Source organism: Palaemon carinicauda, unplaced genomic scaffold (genome assembly GCF_036898095.1).
Source record: "Palaemon carinicauda isolate YSFRI2023 unplaced genomic scaffold, ASM3689809v2 scaffold95, whole genome shotgun sequence".
NCBI lineage: Eukaryota > Metazoa > Arthropoda > Malacostraca > Decapoda > Palaemonidae > Palaemon > Palaemon carinicauda.
The window spans coordinates 245,941-261,908 of record NW_027172258.1 but is presented as its reverse complement, the minus strand read 5'-3'; the positions used below and the strand labels follow the sequence as shown (position 1 = coordinate 261,908).

Here is a 15,968-nt window from a genome sequence, read left to right as displayed (position 1 = left end):
TTTTCATTTTCTCTTTTTTTTTTTTTTTTTTTTTTTTTTTTAGCAATTTATTTTCATACACAGATTCACATAGCATAATTATAAACTGCTTATTTTACTGCTTACATTCTAACCTTCAATATCACTGATTGAACAATCTTTTAAGAAACTTGAACAAAACTTTAAATTACATTTTAAAAATTTATTTTAAATTTGCTACTTTATCTCAAAATTTCTTTGGTTGCTAAAAAGGCCACATTATATTCAGAAGAGATAAGATACAAAATTTTTATCTAAAATATCATCCTTGGTCAAATGCAAGTAAAAGTCACTTCAATAAAATGGTATCAAAAGACCTTATAGCATTTCTCGCATTAGCAGTAATTGCGGATATATTTCTATTCAATTTCCATTAAAAATTGCCCGAAATCCGTAAACACCAAAATGTACAGACAGAGACACAGAATATTTCATGGGTCACACGCATCCATCTCTTGAGCCATGAGAATTTTCCAAAGAGAACCATAGCCAATATTTGACCGAATCCTATGCGAACCTCTTACACTCGACTTGTAACAAATCCTGAATAGAAGAACCATGGTATCGCCAAGTGCCTATCAGAGCTATGTGAGGAAAACATCATCAGCTGAATACAGTATGAAACACTTGTGTAGGCTTGCCATTGTTAATCGGCATTTCAACTCCCTTTCAGTTTTTTAATATGGAATGCTGATGCCCAGGGTATATGAGTCACCTCTGTTCAACAAACAACGTTTCAGAACCAACTTAAGAAACACACTTCCAAGTATTGTGAAGTAAATGAAATCAGGACAAATCAATTAAATTGGTTTTGGTTCAGCATGTAAATACAATAATTTTGTAACTTTATCTATGTTACAAGGAAGAAAAATTAAGTACAGCACTGCAAGATACAAGAAAGCACAGTCATTACATAAGGGTCCAGACACCTACTGTAACTTCTCAAATCTTTGATCACAAAATTGAAGATCTGCTTCCAATATTTCACTACATAAGTAGTTTCATTGGAAAGTACCAAACTGTATATTAATGCCCATCAGTTACATCTACTGAAGTTTGGCAAAACAATCTATATTTCATGGTAGTTTAAGTCCAAAATAAAGAAGTGAATTATACAAAAAATCCTGACTACGAAACATGGTCATCGAGTTACCAAAATCCAGAAAATGCCGATACAAGAATATCTATTAAAAGTAAAGAATCACTTCTTGCATATGTTCTGCAAAGAAAGGGCTATTCATCAAACCTGTCCGAGATGTGAACTTGCTGTTAGATTAGATATAATCTTTACATTATTACATTGAAGGAAAGTTGATGAAATCACATGCAAGAGAGTACAATATCCACCACTGAAAAATTTCTTTGGCATTTCAATGCGATAAAATCTGAAACTGTATCATAAAGAAAAGAGAACCCAGCTGGAATAAAGGTGGCAAAAACATACTGCATATATGCAGTGTAACATGTAAAAGGAGCCATCCTCCAAAATAAGTTAATGTAAGTCATCGTGAACATAGATCAGATCTTTAGGGAAATTCCCAAACCAAGGAAAGAATTCTTTAACTGCGAAAAACATAGATCAGATCTTTAGGGAAATTCCCAAAGCATGGAAAGAATTCTTTAACTGCGAAAGCAATCATGAGATTGACTGGCACACGCCTAGTTCAAAGATTTATGCAACATTTCCCAGATCTAAAACCTATAGGCCTTCTATGTAAGAAAAGATCATGATGGTATGACAACCTTGGAGGACTTTTTCAAGTACATAAGGCATAACCTGGAGCAACCTCATCTTAGAAATCAAAACTCAGAAGCTTTTAAGAGAGACCTTAGAAGACTTGAGAAGCCAGTACAAGAAACTATCAAAGTAAGGTCACAAGTAGTCCATGTACTTGAGTACCAAGAATACTTAAAATTTCATTTCCAAAAATGATTTTAGATTCTGCATATATGAAATACCAATGAGGTTTTATGAGTCAATCCCACAAGGATACGAGGCTAAGGATGCACGAGGACAATACCTGCACTAGGAAATCAAGAAATGCTACTTTTCCAGTGCTGTAGTTCCCTCCTAATAGATTAGGAAGATGCAATAAGAGGAAATACAAAGAGAAGCAATTCCATACTCAAACACCACTGCAAATTACAAACATTTACATTGCCAACAGTAAACCAAACTACGAAAAAGACCCAACCTCTCATCACTATACCTGGCAAATGTGGAGTACATGGATAAATACTACAAACAGAAAAATTGATTCTATACGACTCAAGTTACCTCAAAGCTTGAAATGACCTTCAACTTTCCACTAATAGGACTCCACCAACGTAAAAGAATAAAAGTCCTGTCTATCGGCTTCTCTCTATGCACTTTTATAATCAAACAGTTCAACTACGGAGCATTTGGCATCCTTAATGTTGCAGATGCTAAACAAAGGATCAGTTGACCATAAAAAATTTCTATAGGATGTGAATCACTTCATCAATACTGGAGATTTCAGTACAGAACTAAGACAGATATCAACCAATAATATCTGGTTTCTCATTGCCACTATCAATGTACTTTCATTTTTTATGGAATGAAAATAGAGGCTAATTCATTAGATTAACTTTGATATAAAAATATCTACAAATACACTTCTACCGTCAATATTTCCTTTCCAAGTATCTATGTGTATGACCAATCCATAATGGGAAACCAGACTCAAAACTTATTTACAAAGAAACAAGGGAAAAAATGAATATGGCAATTAACTTATTGTCAGAATTCATCAAAAAAGGCTATCTGCCACTAGAATTATTTAAGAGAAGTAACAAGAGAGGCAATTCCTTCACAGAACACTGAGACAAACAGCATTCAAAGATAATGCCCTCAATAATACAATTCAAACGGGATTTCATTTCCTTTTGCTCTTTCTACACCTGGCTATCTGATAACCAGACTTTTCTTGCTACAATTTTCATCTCTCAATAAAGATCCTCCGATGCCTTAGATGACCGCGGAGGTAGCAGCAGTAGGGGATTCAGCGTTATGAAGCTTCATCTGTGGTGGATAACGGGGGAGAGTGGGCTGTGGCGCCCTAGCAGTACCAGCTGAACTCAGTTGAGTCCCTTGTTAGGCTGGGAGGAACGTAGAGAGTAGAGGTCCCCTTTTTTGTTTTTGTTTCATTTGTTGATGTCGGCTACCCCCCAAAATTGGGGGAAGTGCCTTGGTATAAGTATGTAATAAAGAACAAATGATCCACTAGTCAAAAGAAAGTAAGAAGTTGTCTTGGTAGTCAGGTGGTAAAACTACTAAAACATTATTTAATCAGAAAACCTTTTTAATCAGCTTCAATTAAACAACAGAAGGCAGAGGATCCCCACCAACCTTCAGAATAAAATAGTCAATAAATAAGACTTGAAAGACTGATTCCATTTCATGCAGTTTTAACCTTCCTTTAAAGAATGAACATGACATTGGTTTATACTTGCAGCCATTCTGATTGGAAATGGTAATCAAAGTTACCATGGACATAGATGAGAAGTTCTTTAGGGAAATTCCCAAAGAGAAAAGATCTCTTTAACCAAGAAAGCTCTTGTGAGACTGATAGGGACAAGTCTAGTTCAAAGAACTATACAACATTTCCTAAGCCTAAAACCTATAGGCTTAATATGAAAGAGAAAAATATGATGGTATGACAAATCTAGAGGATTTATTTGAGTACATAAGCCATAGGTGAAGCATCATCTCAAATATTAATACTCAGAAGCTTTAAAGACTTTCAAAAATAATTGGCATAGATAATGGGTATTCCACGACCTTGAGTACCGTACCAAGCAGCAAGGTAACGGGTAGACCGTGAACTTGAGTACTGTACCAAGCATGGAGTGCCAAGCAGTAAGGTCACGGGTAGACCGTGAACTCGAGTACTGTACCAAGCATGGAGTGCCAAGCAGTAAGGTCACGGGTAGACCGTGAACTCGAGTACTGTACCAAGCATGGAGTGCCAAGCAGTAAGGTCACGGGTAGACCGTGAACTCGAGTACTGTACCAAGCATGGAGTGCCAAGCAGTAAGGTCACGGGTAGACCGTGAACTCGAGTACTGTACCAAGCATGGAGTGCCAAGCAGTAAGGTCACGGGTAGACCGTGAACTCGAGTACTGTACCAAGCATGGAGTGCCAAGCAGTAAGGTCACGGGTAGACCGTGAACTCGAGTACTGTACCAAGCATGGAGTGCCAAGCAGTAAGGTCACGGGTAGACCGTGAACTCGAGTACTGTACCAAGCATGGAGTGCCAAGCAGTAAGGTCACGGGTAGACCGTGAACTCGAGCACTGTACCAAGCATGGAGTACCAAGCAGTAAGGTCACGGGTAGACCATGAACTCGAGTACGGTACCAAGCATGGAGTACCAAGCAGTAAGGTGCCATCATAAACAATATAAATAATGTATGGACTTTTTATGAAGTGCTACATTCCTTTGCCTTCATGATTACTGTACAGTGAACCCTCGTTTATCGCGGTAGATAGGTTCCAGTCGTGGCCGCGATAGGTGAAAATCCGCGAAGTAGTGACACCATATTTACCTATTTATTCAACATGTATATTCAGACTTTTAAAACCTTCCCTTGTACGTAGTACTGTTAACAAGCTACCCTTTAATGTACAGAACACTTATTGCATGTACTACAGTACCCTAAACTAAAACAGGCACAAATATTAAAGGTGATTTTATATCATGCATTTCCTAAACATGCTAAAAAGCACGATAAAAAATGGCAACCAATGTTTTGTTTACATTTATCTCTGATCATAATGTAGAAACAAACTGGAGGTAGAGCTTTGCTTATTACCCAGACATATTTCCCATACTTTTCCCTTAGAACTACATCACATCTTCCTACTTTAGATATATATATATATATATATATATATATATATATATATATATATATATATATATATATATATATATATATATATATATATATATATATATATGTATATATATATATATATATATATATATATATATATATATATATATATATATATATATATATATATATATATGTGTGTGTGTGTGTGTGTGTGTATATATATATATATATATTTATATGTATACACATATACATACCTACATATATACATAAATACATGCATACATATATATATATATATATATATATATATATATATATTACTGTATATATATGGGTTATGGAAAAAATCCGCGAAGTGGTGAATCCGCGATGGTCGAACCGCGAAGTAGCGAGGGTTCACTGTATAGTCAACAGTAGACACCTTTCAAAGTCAGTCGTTCATTTCTGTAAAGATTGGTTCACCGATTGCTTCCTATGGGTATTTTCCTTAACCTTTCGTTGTTTTTGCAAGCTTTTCAAAAATAGAAAGGGTCTACTTTGCCGATAGTTTCTCGACTCGAGACTTTTTAGTTTGTTTCAAGGAAAAATTACCTCATTATGCTCAGCAGTTTCTTTACCTCCAAGGGAACATCATACCAATGTTTAAATCCAGATAGGTAGGTCATCACTTTACCTGATTCTTAGTTAACAAATCAGGTGTTTTGATATTTGATTTTGGCTTCTCATTCTGATGCTGACTTGTTCAACCACCAAAGCTTACATTAACACTTGCAACATATCAGTGTCATGCTGGCAACTGGGAAGCTGCACATACTCTTGAGGCTTTTTTTTCTTTGGTGAGGAGACCAAGAGAAAGAGGGGGAGAGACAGATGCTAATTTCATATTCAGTCACAAACAATATGAATGTTTAATGAACTTCCTTTCTCAGTGATGACAGAGGAGCCTCTCTGAAAAGATTTTGGAATCACCATCATAAAATTAAACCAAAACAGATAAAATTGTTTGTTTACCCTTTTAAAGAATAATGCTTCTTCATAGTTTGAAAAGTTGAGCAAGATTCTTTAACTGCTTGTAGCATCCTGCTTTTCCAACTAGGATTGTAGCTTGGTAGTAATAACAATATGTCAGGAAAAACAATGAAGAGAATTCCACATCGTCTTGGGTCTTGAAATAATAAAAGTCACAGGAACATGAGAAAGATTATCCAGGAAGATTTCAAAGTGTCTATTGGCACCCTGAACAAAAAAGTTAAGGATATTGTCCCTTAACTTGTGAAAATTTCAAAAATTGAACCTTCCTAAGAATCAGAGAAGCAGTAATGCTATACTGTACTTTAAAGTGAAGTACTACATAGCTTTTGAAGTTTTACCCGTTTTCATCAGCTGGGTATGAGAATATTCCTTTCTTTTTTCAAAATTAGGACATTCTACTCTGAAGAGGACTATCCGTCCATATGGAAAATGAGATAATTATCTTCTTTGGTACAAAATTAACTACTTTGTATGCATATAAAAAAAGCACACTTTACTATCAAGCATATTTCTTGAGAAGACAGACTGGACGTGAACTGTAAAAATGAAAGCTCCAAGTATATGTGAGAAGAAACAAACACATGCTCATCTTTGGTTCAAAATGAACTGCTTTGTAAGCATATAAAAAAGGCATGCTTACCACCGAACATATTCTTTGAGACAACAGCCTGAACATGAAACGGTACAAAAAAGGGATTTTGACGAAGGAAAAATCTATTTCTGGGCGAGGGATCTGTGTCGCCCAATGAAATGCTCCTTAAAGCACCATTTCAAAGGTATAAATACTGCTAAATATACCAGAGAAAAAAGCTGCATGGAATGCTAGGAATATATCCAGCTCGCTCACCCGTAAAGGGTGTCTGTATTAAAACTGGGGCGAGTGATACCACTACCAGAGGTCCCTTTCCAATTAGACTTCTCCCTCCTCAAAATCCCCTGTTACTACGAGGTGTCGTTCAAAAGCTTTAATGTACAGTATATGTGAGCTTATGAAAGGTGGATGGTAAAACTAGAGACTCTCACTTATTTTCTCTAATTCTGCTTTTCCTATCCTGAACCATCAAATTTTCAAGATTCAATTTAATAGACTTCAAAAAGTCTCTGTTATAACTATTGCAGTTGTCATCTTCATCAACTTTTGTTTATCCCTTTCTTAGAAGATTTTAAAAACAATGTTTTTTCAAGTCCATTAGATCATGACTTGAATGATAAGCAGATGACAAATTGAAACCAGTCATAATTTGATCTTCCAGAAAGGGGAGATGACCCTTAAATGGGTCGCACATGTTTGCTCTTTCTTTTCCCACAGCCCTGGGTACATTATGCTCTATGAGGCGTCAATTTGAACCCTCTGTTTTGAACGGCCGTCTGCTCTCTTAATTCTATCTGGTTGCATTTGTGTAACTTCAACTCTGTTCCAGCACTCACTTATTTCAAAGGACCAAGCCTATAGAATCCTATGAACCAACTAAGTGTTCTGTTCTACAATGGAACACTGTAATAACAATCTCACATCAATAAAAACAATGGAAGAATGGAGAAGACCTTGGGCCTTTTACCCCAAGGCTCTTTGGAAATTTCCAACCCTTAACCCCCGAGTGGTTATTTTTTTCCCAGCACATTTTGCAGTATATTTTTTTTTAATTGCTCTAACAGCCTTAATTTTTGTCAAAGAGAGGTCAGGTTGGTCTCATTCTCTTGGAAAATGCCTGAATTTTCTCAAAAAATTATCAAAAATATGAAAAAAATAATTTTTATAGCATTTTTTTGCAAGGACGTACCAGTACGTCCATGGGGGTAAAGGGATGGGTTTTGTGAAACGTACCAGTACGTCCTCTGGGGGTAAAAGGGTTAATAAAAGTTATAGACATCCCCATGTAATGAAATGGATTGTACTGGTATGATAAGATTTAGGCACCAGGCCAGGAACTTGGATGGGTGAAGTCACTCAGCGCTATCATGAATAGTCAACGAACCACTCTTGTGGATATCTCTTTTAACACAGTACCTAGTGATAAATAATCATTTCTAAGACAAAACTCAAATCAGTGAGCATGAGTTAACAAGAGCCAAGATTTTACAGCAGTAAACACTGCTTTTTACTTTGTCCATTTGGGTGGATGGATGGAGTGAAGAAAGCTCTGGGTGATAGGAGGATAGATGTGAGAGAGGCAAGGGAGCGTGCTAGAAATAGGAATGAATGGCGAGCAATCGTGACGCAGTTCCGGTAGGCCCGGCTGCTTCCTCCGGTGCCTTGGAAGAACGCAGAGGTAACAGCGGTAGGGGATTCAGCGTTATGAAGCTTCATCCGTGGTGGATAACGGGGAAGGGTGGGCTTTGGCACCCTAGCAGTACCAGCCGAACTCGGTTGAGTCCCTTGTCAGGCTGGGAGGAACGTAGAGAGGAGAGGTCCCCTTTTCTGTTTTATTTGTTTGATGTCGGCTACCCCCAAAATTGGGGGAAGTGCCTTGGTATATGTATGTATGTATTATCTCTCTCCACATTTGTTTAAAACATGGGAAAAGTAAAGTAAAGGAACTTTCCCAATACACTAAATTTGTCTCAAAACTTGAGCCAAATGTGTTCTGCATACAAGATATGTATGTTTATTTATCATTTCCATCAGTAGTTTAACTATAATCTTTTGTCTTTATTTTGTCTCAAGACATAAGGGGTGGAAAGATACAGGACTTTGAGCCAGTTTCTTTGAGAATAATAATAACAACTATCTCCCAAAGACATGGGAACAGTACCAAGCGTTCTTCAAATACAACAAATAAACCGGGAATAAGAATGTCAGCACAGCAACTAGATGAGACTGAAGGCCAAACATCCAGAGCTTTGAATGTTCCTGGAACAAAAACAGGAAACAAAGGACACAAGCCTTTTCTGGGATACATGGAACAAATACAGTGATCCTTATGATTCCTCCAAAGGTCCATAATATTCAACCAACAATGTTTCCTAGATTCCCAGACATCTGAAAACCCACCAGTTCAGCGACATAGCTAAGACAAGAACGAGACGACAACATGACACCCCTATTCAGAATTTCCTACAGGGCCGCCAAAGGTCTAAACGGCAATACTAACTATGGCCCGCAGTGTCCGACGCCCTGTGGACCAAGAGATCTCAACGTACCCGCAATATCGGCGAGTCTGTCTGTACAATTGGTGAAAACAGTTGACGAGTATTCCTAATGACAATTTAACAGTTTTCAATTCAATTACTGCAGCTAAAGAATACGATACACTCTTTTAAAGCCATTATACAAAAGTGGCTTTTACATTTCATGTGACTCATTTAAATGATTATTTACAATTCATTTTACATCTCAGTTCAACTGAAAATAAGTGACATTTATATCAACCAAAGAAATGAAAAAACTTTCAATACTATTTAATTACACCAAAGATGCCATTATCCTTTCTTACTTTAACAACTAAGACTTAAAAATATTGCCAACCAGACCACATTGGTTAGATTGTAAGTTGTAATTACAATCTTGCTGCCTATTTATATGAGACAGTACATTTCTGTGTTCCTTAATGAGAACACAAAGTATTTAAAATCATTACATGTAAAGTCATATTTTCTCTTGCAATACACATCAAATCATGTACATAATCATTTCTAAATTTGCTTAAAGAACAGAAATAGCACACAGGATGAAAATTACATATACATTCATTAGAAAAATTTCAGTACTAAAATAATTGGATCAAAATAGCTGCACACAATGAAAGTAATAAGCAAATGATTTTGACAAATGCAATACTCACTTCAGTAAACAATTTTTTATGAACATTATAAGTCCTTTTACTAAAGAACAAACTTACTGGCAACAACATTTAAGAATCACAATATTCCATTAAGTCAATTTAACTAACAAGGCAATTAAAGACGTATTTCAGACCAAAATTAAAGAACTGAACATCTGGAGAAAACAGGTTGGAAAGAGACCTGGGTGAGAGAAAGAGTGAGAGAGAGGAGAGACACTGAGGGAAAGAATCATACATACAAGTCAATAAGAAAAGGGGGTAGGGAGGGAGGGAGAGAGAAGGGGGTTATGAAAAAGAAGTGTCTGGGATCCCATACCTCTCCATCAACTCTTCCTCTTCTTTCCTTTTCCCTCCTCTTCAGGTGGGTGGCCACACTGCACTCCCTGCCCCGTGCAACCCAAGAGGTGCCTTCTAGGCAAATTAATACTTTATATAAATCTTTCGGAAAGCTGTTGGGAAAAAATGGTCACAGTTAAGATTCTAAAATCTATCAAAAGCTATCACAACATAACTAAAATCCTAAATTTCTAAAAGTAATTTGTATTTTTCCTAGCTATACAAACCTGAGTCCTTTGGGTAGGGAGTGTGTTTTCAGCTCAAAGCTGGACGGCCGCTGAATCGCTGAACAAGCAGTCAAGCAAACTTTGGGAGCAAAGGCGAGAGCCCACCCCCTTACCTGTCATAGTCTCTTCAATAATGACCTTTTGGCTCAAGACTGAGAGGAGTGGTTGACGGGATAAGTATAATCTAAAGAACGCATGTTCGTATTGCTAGGAAAAATACAAATTACTTTAAAAATTTGTGATTTGTTCCTACTCAAATACAAAACATCGTCTTTTAGGTAGGGAGACTCACTGCTTGGAATGTCGGAAGTGGTACGTTCTTTTTCTTCCCTGGAGATGTTCGAGAACATTTGTACTTGCTCAAAGGCGGGATCCCTTTCCCGCCAAAGGGGTTTGCAGTCAGGAATAATATACCTGGCTTATGATGACAAAGTGCTGGTATATATTCCACCATCCTCATCCTTGACTATGGAGGATGGATGGGAACTTCCATAGGGTTTAAAGATGGAGCTCAGAAGTGTAGTTCACATCATCAAGCCAGATCATGTGAGTAATACATTGACCACTTTGTCCCTAAGATAGAGGCAGAAAGAATGGAGGAGGGGTCAGTCATTCTTCCTCCTTTACAGAGTTAAATTCACATGTTACCAGAGAGGAGATGCTTACTGTCTCCTAAGGGATCTGGGCTAGCAACCATCACAAGACCAAGTGCAAATGTGTCAAAAGCTTGAGTACGCCTCTAGAATAAAGGCCATGAAAATGCTCTGGTACATAAACTACCCCCTTTCCTGCTGCTTCCTCCGGTGCCTTAGATGACCGCGGAGGTAGCAGCAGTAGGGGATTCAGCATTATGAAGCTTCATCTGGGCTGTGGCACCCTAGCAGTACCAGCTGAACTCGGTTGAGTCCCTTGTCAGGCTGGGAGAAACGTAGAGAGTAGAGGTCCCCTTTTTGTTTTGATTCATTTGTTGATGTCGGCTACCCCCCAAAATTGGGGGAAGTGCCTTGGTATATGTATGTATGTACATAAACTACAACAACCCAACCTTCACACTAAGCTAACTGCAAGACTCCTCTTGAAGACAAGTGTGGAGCCTAGTCCCGGACTTTGCAAGTTCCGGTCCTACCTGGAACCTAGACTCTCTCAGCAATTCAAGCGTTCCCATTACGGATAGACTTCCGAAGTCTAAAAGAGATCTTGTTCTACACGACTCTTTCTTGGTTCGGACCGTGCCAAGGAAGAGTCGCCGTCACCCAGGTTCTGAGCAGTCAGGCCTTCTTCAGACAGCACTGCAGAGCCCTCAGGGTGCACAAAAGCCTCTTCTCTCCGTGCCACTCCACACTTCATACAAAGATGGCATGGAGACGGGGTCGTATCCTGGCAGGGTCCAAGTTTGGCCATGATCCTAGCACTATTAAATTAATAGTTTGCAAATAAATAATACCAGTTTGTATGAAAATAAAATCAAGTTATACATTTTCATACTGATCATTTCATAATTCTAACACTTTTACTATAGTTTAGCAATCAGCCATCTTATCTCATGACTCCTTTCTTGTTTTTTTGTGTTAGAAAAATGCCCAACTCGCAGTAGACCAGGCAAGATGTACCAAAACTTCATGACCTAAAATAACCCAGTTTATGACATTTGTGATGAAATCTGTGAAGTAACTTGCCTGAGTTGGCAATATACCTTATGCAGAGGATACTGTATATCATTTTATTGTAATCATGTAAAGCCACAAGTCACATTGAAAACTGTGGAACAAGAATTCAGTCACAGTCCAGCTCTGAGAAAGCTGCCGAGCGACATTTCTCGTGTCGTCAATCCGGAGCAAGACCATCCTGGTATGCTCTGCTGTGGTCAAAATGAAATTTCTTGACAGGTGTTGATTATAACCCTTTCACCCCCAGGCTATTTGGAAATTTCCAACCCTTAACCCCCAGGGGGTTATTTTTTTCCCAGCACATTTTGCAGTATATTTTTTTTAAAATTGCTCTAAAAGCCTTAATTTTTGTCATAGAGAGGTCAGGTTGGTCTCATTCTCTTGGAAAATGCCTGAATTTTCTCAAAAAATTATCAAAAATATGAAAAAAAAAATTTTTATAGCATTTTTTTGCAAGGACGTACCGGTACGTCCATGGGGGTAAAGGGATGAGTTTTGTGGAACGTACCAGTACGTCCTTTGGGGGTAAAAGGGTTAAATGTTAGATATGACATTTCAATCTGGTTTAGTGGTCAGTATGATTTAAGCCTCACTGAGGTACTTCATTTGAAACAATACAGACCATTTCATGATGAGCAAATTATTATCATTAGTCATAGAATGACTGCAAATTTTGTATAAACTATTCACAATGCTGTGTTGGCTTATTGCAAGTGTCCCTGCCTCGTGATCTGCCGGACTGGGATTCGAGCCCCTCTCAAGCCCGATAGTTTCTTGTAATGTCTGCAACCTCACCATACTTGTGAGCTAAAGATGGGAGGTTTGAAGAAGTCAATAGGCCTACCTGCTGTGTCATCAGCAGCCATTGCTTGGCCCTCCCTGGTCCTAGCTTGGGTGCTGATTATATGTATATATGATCAGTCTCTAGGGCATAGTAACTGTTCCTTGCCGCTGCCATTCATGAGTGACCTTTAAACCCGTTTATTTTTTTCATATTTGCAGAGTTGGTGATACTTAACCCTTTGACCCCCATCTATTTGGAACTTTCCAACCCTTAACCCCCAGGCATTTTTTTTTTCAAGCACATTTTGCAATATATTTTTTTTTTAAATTGCTCTAACAGCCTTAATTTTTGTCATAGAGAGGTCAGGTTGGTCTCATTCTTTTGAAAAAGGCCTGAAGTTTCTCATAAAGTTATCAAAAATATGCAAAAAAATGTATAAAACAGTTTTTTGCAAGGACGTACCGGTACATCCATGGGGGTAAAGGGACGAGTTTTGTGAAATGTACCAGTACGTCCTTTGGGGGTTAGAGTTAAAGAGGCTCCAATGAGGCTTTAACTTATGGAAAGTGCTTCATCCCGACTGTGATGGGTATTCTGGAAATCATGTTCATGAAATCATTCTTGTATTGTAAAAAATATTTCTTCCTCGATGAACAAAGATTGTCATATTTGTATAGATGCATTTTTCGCCCATGCATAATATACTAAGAATATGGTTTTGGTGATAAAAACATACCACTATATGTAGTAAAGTTCATAGCTTTTTCTTAGTCTTAATTTTCCATTTTAGGCATTGCCTTTTAATTTCTTTTTTCCCATTATAGCACATTAGTTTTTTCCTTTAAACAAATAAATATTTTTCTTTATATCTTATGCCCCCTGTGGCCGCGGAGGCATAAAAACTATTAGAATAGCGCCAACGTTATCCCTTCAAGTCGTAAGAGGCGACTAAAAGGGACGGGACGAGGGGGCTGGGAACCCCCTCTCCTGTATATAATCCTGTGAGACGTCAACAAAGAGATGGAGCTGGGGGGAGAGTGACTGCTCCCCGCACTCTAGTTTTTTGACGAATTTGTTGATGTCGGCTACCCCCCAAAAATTGGGGGAAGTGCCTTGGTATATGTATGTATGTACAGTATATCTTAAGATTATTCTTTTCAAACAATTGCGTTACCAATTCCTAACTATTTAGATAGTAGAGCAAATTTAAATTACAGAAATATTTCATATGCTTGTCTAAAACTAGAATCTACCTAAAGATCTCAATTGCTTGTTAGGTCCACTTTCCCAGAACTAAATCAAGGGGCTGGTGCCTAGTGCTCATACTATATAGTACTGACTTTTCTGGGGACAATTTCCTTAAATATAGTACAGTGAGAGTTGGGTCGGCATCTAGAACAGTCAATCTATGTGCTACATCCGACCGCAACCCGCTAACCATCGCAGCACTACACTAAGTAGCTCCTACGCACCTCTTAAGATTGGGAGACTAAGACAGAGAGACCACGTCACCAACATAACCTCATTGCTGATTATAAGGCAGCAGAAACAGTCTTGAGAGTCTTAACCCTATTACCCCCAAAAGATGTACTGGTACGTTTCACAAAAGCCATCCCTTTACCCCCCTGGACGTACCGGTACGTCCTTGCAAAAAAATGCTATAAAATTTTTTTTTTTTCATACTTTTGATAATTTTTTGAGAAAATTCAGGCATTTTCCAAGAGAATGAGACCAACCTGACCTCTCTATGACAAATATTAAGGCTGTTAGAGCAATTAAAAAAATATATACTGCAAAATGTGCTGGGAAAAGGTAACCGCCTGGGGGTTAAGGGTTAGAAATTTCCAAATAGCCTGGGGGTAAAAGGGTTAACTTAGACCAAGACCTTCTCAAAGGCTCGGATGCGGTAGAGAAAAACTATCCCCTTCCATCAAAAGACAATGTTCAAGTCTGAGTGGTAGCCTTGATGGCCACTACTGAGAGGAGCTTCTCCCAGCCAAGAAGTGAAACTCCGCAATCTTGTCTACAGATGATCTGACTTGAGAAGAATCCCTTATTTTGATATCCACCATAGAGAATGTCCTACTTTACCATGCGAGTGAAGGCCAAGGGGGTTCCTCCATATCTCGACAAAGGAAAACAGGAAACCATTTGGGATGAGGCCATCTGGGAGCCACCTAAATCATCCCGAGTCCCGGTGTAATCTCATACGTTAGACTAGTTGACAAACCAGGTTTCATTGGAGACAGGGTGTAACCATCCAAGTGATCCCATGGGTGTTGGAAGGTGACTTCGAACATAGATCATGGAGTTAGGAAGGGGTGAAAACCCGGGGTTCTTCTTGTCTAGCTGTATGGCAAACAAGTCATTTTCTGGAGAACACTCCAACCAGGACCCACTTCATTACGCATAGTAGGAACCACCTGACCCTACAAACTTCCTTTGGTGACTGTGTCTGCTAGCCCATTCCTCTTGCCCAGAATGTGATTGGCTGACAACTCACCAGCATGAAATGCCTCCCCGAAAAGCATCTGCTTTGTCGGGTTACGGAACTACACGTAAGCCAATAAGGTGGTGTTATCGCATCTACCAGTCGGATTCCTCCTCAACGCTCTTGGAAGACTTGCAGCACTATAGGATTGCTAAACCCAAGCCATTAGAGTAGATGCTTCTGCTGATCCCACCGCTGAGACACCTCAGTTGTTCGGGCATGCCAGCCTTCCTTCTTTTAATGCACCTGAGCATAGTTGCATGTAAGGAGTCAAAGATTTAAATGGAATTCCTTGTTAGTCAAAAGGTAAGATCAACCCAAGTCTTCCATCCCAACAGCACAAGATGGGATGGCAATCCCTAAACGCTAACCAGTGATTCTTCCAATAGTGCTTAATGAGATCTTTAGCAAAGGAGCTCTTAGAAGGATGAGCTTCTCCAGTTAAGAAAGGCGGCTGAGAAGATTCTGTCAGCGCTGGGGTAGTTCTGTATGACAGAATATACGCACTACCTCCTTAGGCTTGCTGATGTGATTACCTAATTAGTTGAATCCGATGCTACCCACATGCCCGAGTGTTTCGACCTTGGCTTGGGTAAGCAATTCAACTTTGCCTTGATTATCACAATCCCCAGATCATGATGAAAGTGGAAAGTCGATCTCAATCTTGTCGCCACTGCCACACAGGGGCAAGGATCACCCACCCGAGACATGCATCTACAGTCGTACATATCGCTTGTAGTGGCCCCAGGTTACTATCCATGTGA

At 38.7% G+C, this 15,968-nt stretch overlaps 1 long non-coding RNA gene across 1 annotated transcript; it reads right to left on the bottom strand.

Moving 5' to 3' along the window:
• LOC137637731 (uncharacterized) lies at positions 1-4,504 on the bottom strand. Its single transcript, XR_011043766.1, has 2 exons — positions 3,253-4,504; positions 1-2,997 (listed from the first exon to the last, which is right to left on the bottom strand). It is a non-coding gene; the product is annotated as an uncharacterized lncRNA (long non-coding RNA).
• Between the last annotated feature and the right edge of the window lie 11,464 nt (positions 4,505-15,968).